Source organism: Cotesia glomerata, linkage group LG9, assembly GCF_020080835.1.
Source record: "Cotesia glomerata isolate CgM1 linkage group LG9, MPM_Cglom_v2.3, whole genome shotgun sequence".
NCBI classification, from domain to species: domain Eukaryota; kingdom Metazoa; phylum Arthropoda; class Insecta; order Hymenoptera; family Braconidae; genus Cotesia; species Cotesia glomerata.
In genome coordinates this window covers 14,804,373-14,810,372 of record NC_058166.1, presented here as the reverse complement: position 1 = coordinate 14,810,372, position 6,000 = coordinate 14,804,373, and the positions used below count along the sequence as shown (strand labels likewise).

The 6,000-nt window shown below is 28.2% G+C and overlaps 1 protein-coding gene across 1 annotated transcript in view; it reads left to right on the top strand.

Annotated features, from left to right (window-relative positions):
• Positions 1-745: 745 nt before the first annotated feature.
• Positions 746-6,000, top strand: part of LOC123271303 (protein GET1-like) — a 73,825-nt gene continuing 68,570 nt past the window's right edge. The window contains exon 1 of the mRNA XM_044737593.1: positions 746-763. The gene's annotated coding sequence lies outside the window, so the exon portion shown is untranslated. The remainder of the gene's footprint in view (positions 764-6,000) is intronic.

The window sequence follows — 6,000 nt, the reverse complement described above, 5'->3', positions numbered from 1 at the left end:
TAAAAATGTCAATAGTTGACAAGATACAAGGTCATTTCTTAATTATTGACATTTTTAAAGATCTAAGCTCATTCCGATGTTACACTCATCGAGACCTTTCATTTAAGTACTCACATGGCAATTTTTATATATTTTATATATATGGTATTTGTGAAATATATAAAATATATGAAAAATTGATGTGGGCACTCAAATGAAAGGTCTTGATGAGTGTAACATCGGGATGAGCTTATGTTCTTAAAAATGTCAATAGTTCACAAGATACGAGGTCATTTCTTAATTATGTATCTAGAGATTGAGCATTTTCGAATGCAGACTAAATACTTATCATCATAAATTGACTATTGGTGAGGATGATATGAAACCTTGAAAAGGCACAACTCCAGATCAAGACTTTTCCAACGATACCAAATTTAACTATAAAACCCCATTTTATCATATAAATACACTGGCCACAAAATTTTGCTTATTCTCTTAATAACATAGGTGAGATAACAAATTAGTAGTTAATTGTGTTAAGTCGTTCTTTTTTTTTTCATTGATAAATTTACTGCAACAAAATGATCGGAAAACAGGCCGTAAAGCCCTTTCTAACATTTACACTTGACGTAAAAAATTGTTATTTTTTTATATTATCAATATACGATGATATTGAGTATATTAATACTCATGATTAATACAATAAAATCAAATATTTTTTTGTTTTAGTTTTCTTCAGAATTTAAGGAGCGTAATTTAACTACACTTTGTCACCTCTTCCATCGTAAGTAAAATTTTCTATACTATATTTTTGTCTCGAAAATAGTGACTTTGTTTACCTCGAAGTTGCCAATGTATAGTATGATAATAAATTCATTATGATTATGTAAAGTACGCAAGGACTTGTAAAAAACTTCAGACAATAGAGATATAATCGAAAGTGTGGGATCTAAATTCAAAACATTAAAAAGGGAAATTTAGTGTTTCAAGGAAAAAGCTTGAGAACATTTTTTCTCTCTCTATATAATTTTTAACGTCCTCCATCTCAGTCTTTCTTTAGGGCCTACGAAAATGATGATCACGTGTCCAGAAGCCGAGATTAAGACGTGGTTCCTCCTACTTGAGATTCCGAATGAGCTTTCTCTCTTATTACGGCGGATGTATAGTTTTTTATTCATTTTTATTCTTTCATTAATGCCTTTAAAAATTGCTAATATGCTCAATCTCTATTCAACATGAATTTGAAATTTAATTTCATGATTATTTTATAAACAATACGATTAAAAATGCAGTGAAAACTAGTTGAGTTTAAAACTAGTAGATATTTATTTAATTAATATTCTTCAGTGTTTGCCAACGAGTTCAGAAACGGATACATTTCCGAAAGCTATACTTATGTTTATAATATATATATATATATTTATGCGTATATATATATGTACAAAAACTAATCAATTATTCCACGTAGTTAAGTCCTTGCTATAAGCATTGTAAACTCTTAGTTTTGTCCTCGTGGCGATTGTAAACTCGTCAGTTATACATTGAATAAAAATAAACTGCCTGATTAGTTTGTAATTTTACGTTTGACACAATTGTCAGTAAGTTATGAAAAAGTGATAGTGAGAGTCAATATTTTGATTTTTAATTTAAAAATTATTGAAACGTAGTTCTACTCTATCGATCTTTAAAGAAAAAACTCATTTCTTTTTTGATAAGAATTTTTTAATTGTCTGCAGTTTCGTTGAAGCGCAAATTTGAAAAGCAATAATATTTTCATTATTGCAAGATAAATCTAAAAACATTCACAACCAAAATTTAAAATCGATTCATCAAATCGTTTCTAAGTAATTAATTTTTGAAATTGAATCTTTTATACCCCGAGATTTGAAGAGCCGATAAGGTTAGTATGAAATCTTTTGGAATTCTTGCGCTATAGAATAAAAAATAGAAATTTTTTTTTCTTCACAAACTTTCAGCTTTGAAACTTAGAAAAATGTTGGTGCTTTCGACTAGGAAATATTAAGCTTTCAATTTTATTGATAATGTACATTGAGAAACAAATGAAAGAAAAAGGAAAAAATTGCATTATATAATGTAACGTGGTGCTTCATATAAAAAACTTGAAAAATTACAGTTTCAGATTGTAATTCTTATAGATTTTGTAAGAATTCTTTATTAAAAAGTTGATGTGACGTTTTCATTGTTGTCGCTTTTCGTTGCTACGGTGACCAATTTGGCAACAGTTATCATGGCAACGGTTACCATAGCAACGGTCACCATAGCAACAGTTACCATAACAACGGTTACTATGGCAACGGTTATCATAGCAACGGTTAAATATTAATCCTTTTTTAAAAAGTTGATGTGACGCTTTCATTGTTGTCACTTTTCGTTGCTACGGTGACCAATTTGGCAACAGTTACCACGGCAATGGTTACCATAGCAACGGTTACGATGGCAACAGTTACCATAGCAACGGTTACTATGGCCACGGTTACGATGGCAACGGTTAAATATTAATAAGTTAAATTTGTAAAAATATTAATTAATTAAATTGTCGATAATAAACATTTTGACAGAAGCGCGCAAAGTGCGTTCGATTTTCTAGTTATATTGTAAAATGTAAATATTACATTCAAAGGTGTGAAAATTAACATTCATAGTTTAAATTTTAAAAATGTTACTTCAAACTGCAATTTTTCTAGTTTTAAATTTAAAGCGACACTTATTACTACACTGAAAAAAAAATTCTTGACTGGAGTATACATTTTCTTGGTTCAAGAAAATATTAAGGAAGATTGAAAATTTCTTGAATGAAGTCAAAGTTTCTTGAGCCAAGAAAATTTCTTCTTGCTCCAAAATAACTTTTCTTTTCCTTAAAATTTTCTTGGTGCAAGAAGTTTCTTTTTTCTTTGTATTCATGATGTGATTTTTCCTTTTTTTATTTTTCCCGTGGAGAAATTCGTGAACCAAAAAATTATATTGAAGAGTTTCTTAGTTCAAAATTTTTTTCGTAAATAAACTTTTTTTTTTTCAAGTGTAATAAACCACTATAAAAATGTATACATTTTTTCTAACAATAAAAATAATTAAGATAATACCAATGACAATTGCAATTTCATGGAATGTAGGTATTAAAGCGATTACATATAGTGTAAATCGATTTAAATGAAGTATAAAGTGACAGTCTAAAAAAAAGAAATTACATTTTAATTACACGAAAAATAATAAATATAACATGATGGGTGGTCTACAAAAAAAGTAAATAAATATGCAAAAAAATTGTATTCGTGATTCACGATTTATAAAAAAAAAAATTAAATATTTTATACAATAAATAATTTATTGCCGGATTTGAAAAAAAATTATAATAGACATTGTTGAATTGAAACCTCTAATGATATAAATAAATAAAAAAAAATCTAAGATACATGCTTGTTAAAAATTTTTCGGAATAAACAATCACCGGAAGCGCAAGGATGTTCAACGCATTGTCGTATTGAAACAGGTCCTTATCTCAAGCGAAAATCACTTTGAAAATTATAAAAGACACCGCTGTCAATAAAATTATTATTATTTCTGCATAATAATGTTAGAAGTCAATGTAATATAATAAATAAGTGAAATAACGAAGTAGATGATAAAGTTATTAAGATATTCTAAGCAATAAAGTAAATAATTATAAAATAAAATTTAATGTTATAGCGATGTTGAGTATCAATTTAAGTCGCAGCCTTCTAAAGACTGCAATTATTAAATGTAACAAGTCCTTTATTACGTTTAAAATTATTAGTCGTTACATATACAAGGTAGCGAGGTACTAAAATCACCTATATATTTTATAATATATATATTTTGTATATATTACTGGAAGTGGACTAGCAGTAGTTAATGCAACACCAGCCTGAGGCTAAAACTATCCGGTTAATGATTTCGTTGTAGCTACCATGCATACGTACATGTAAATTACGATGAGCTAATGTAGTATGTAATGTAATGAACTGTGTATAACTCGTCCGAATGTTACGTGCTTTCATATTTAATTACACTGCCCGTCGTGAAACTATTCCATTACACTTGTGCGCTGTAGTGATCTGGATGCTCTATTTGAGATTCTTCTTTAATATGGGCAATACTCATGTGTAATGAGATACGCCTTCAACGCCAGTGTTTCTTTTATTTTAAATCAAAATGAAGAATTACATACAAGTTCGACTATTTTTACTCGATATTTCTGACATCGATTTCGCTTACAAGTCAGACGTGTTAAGTTTGAATCTCAGTTAATGTCACTTTCGGTTTTTTGCTGATAATTTTTTTTCATACATCTTAACGTGGTGAAGTGGATACGCTTTAACACGGACCGAAAAACATGTTATGCTGATCTTAAATCATCGCCATCAATTTTCAACAACATATATAAAGAAAAAATACATGATATTAAGAGGATCTTTTTTTTTTTTTTTTTTGTAAATCTGATGTTATCGCGGGCTATTTAATTCATTTTATTAAAAGAAAAAAATGAACACGGTTTTATCCTACTGGCTATCCCTGACACTTTCGGCACTGAGAAAAAAGGTTGACCCTGCAGGCCATCTCTGGAACTTCCCGCGATATTTTAGCTCAAAATACCCGAAAAATTTTGTATTACTGTTTTGAGCTTTTTGAGCATAACAATACAACTCTTATACATAGAAAAAAAAATTTCTTGACTGGAGAACAAAATTCTTGGGTCAAGAAAATTTTCGGGTGCCTGAAGAAAGACCGAAGTTATGTTGGCCGAAGTAAAAATTTTTCTTGAAATTCTATTCTTGGTGGAAGTAATTTTTTCTTCATTCAAATTATCATAAATACTTGATACAATAAATTTTTATATTTGATCAAGATTTTTAGATACTTTAGGAAAGCAGCGCCACCTACTTTAGCTGAGAAAAAAATTTTCTCACTTTGAGAAAATTTTTCTCTTGAATATTTGATACCCAATTTATATTATTTTACTGTGCAATTATACATATTGAATGGAAAAAAAATGATGAAATATTATTTGATCTTCCCATTTGACTTGTTAATCAATAAAAATATTAATGGAAATTTACTTCTATCGAGATATTTAATTTTTTGGAGCAAGAGAGAAATATTCTCAAAACAAGAAAATTTACTTTTATCTAGAACTAAATTTTTTGGAGCAAGAGGCTGAATTTTCTCAAAACAAGAAGATTTTCTTGAATTGAATAAATTTTCTTGAATCAAGATATGTATTTCTTAAAGCAAGAGAATTAATTTTGTTGGAATAAGTGAAATTTCTTGTGTCAAAAAAAAATTTTTTTTTCGCTCAAGAAAATAATTAGGAAGAAAAATATTTTTTACTTTAAAAATGAACTGGCGCTATATTTCAGAGGCATGTAAAAAAAATAACCATTTTTTTCTTCTTGCCCGGGCAAAAAAAATTCTAATCCAAAATGAATTTAAGATTGAAATTCATATTTTGACACAAATATGAATTAGTTTTGAGATCAATCCAAATTTGAAATTGATTTGTAGATAGAAATTAGCAGGCCTGTAGAACTTTCGGTTCTACTTCAGAATTTTAATAAAGAAGAATATTTAGAATAAATATGAAATTTCATATTTGTGTCAAAATATGAATTTCAATCTTAAATTCATTTTGAATCATAATTTTTTTTTGCATGGGTTGAACGAATCGACCGATTCTGATCCAATATGCGGCATTGAACGTGATTTTTTCGGCACAAAAAGATTACTCATTACCTGTTTTATGATCTAACAAAAAATTCAAAGTTAGTTCAAAATATCATAAAGTTGTTTCAAGAATGCCGTTAAAACTAGAAATTCTCGAATTTATTCTACTTTTTTCTGAAGCTAAACTTTTTTTTTATATTTTGAATAAAGAAACTAGTTCTTGAACAAAAAATACGAAATTCTTAGAAAAAAACAAAATTTTTGTCAATTGTCTAGATTTACCCCAATAACCAGCCGTTCTTTGAGAAAAGTTGATTCTCA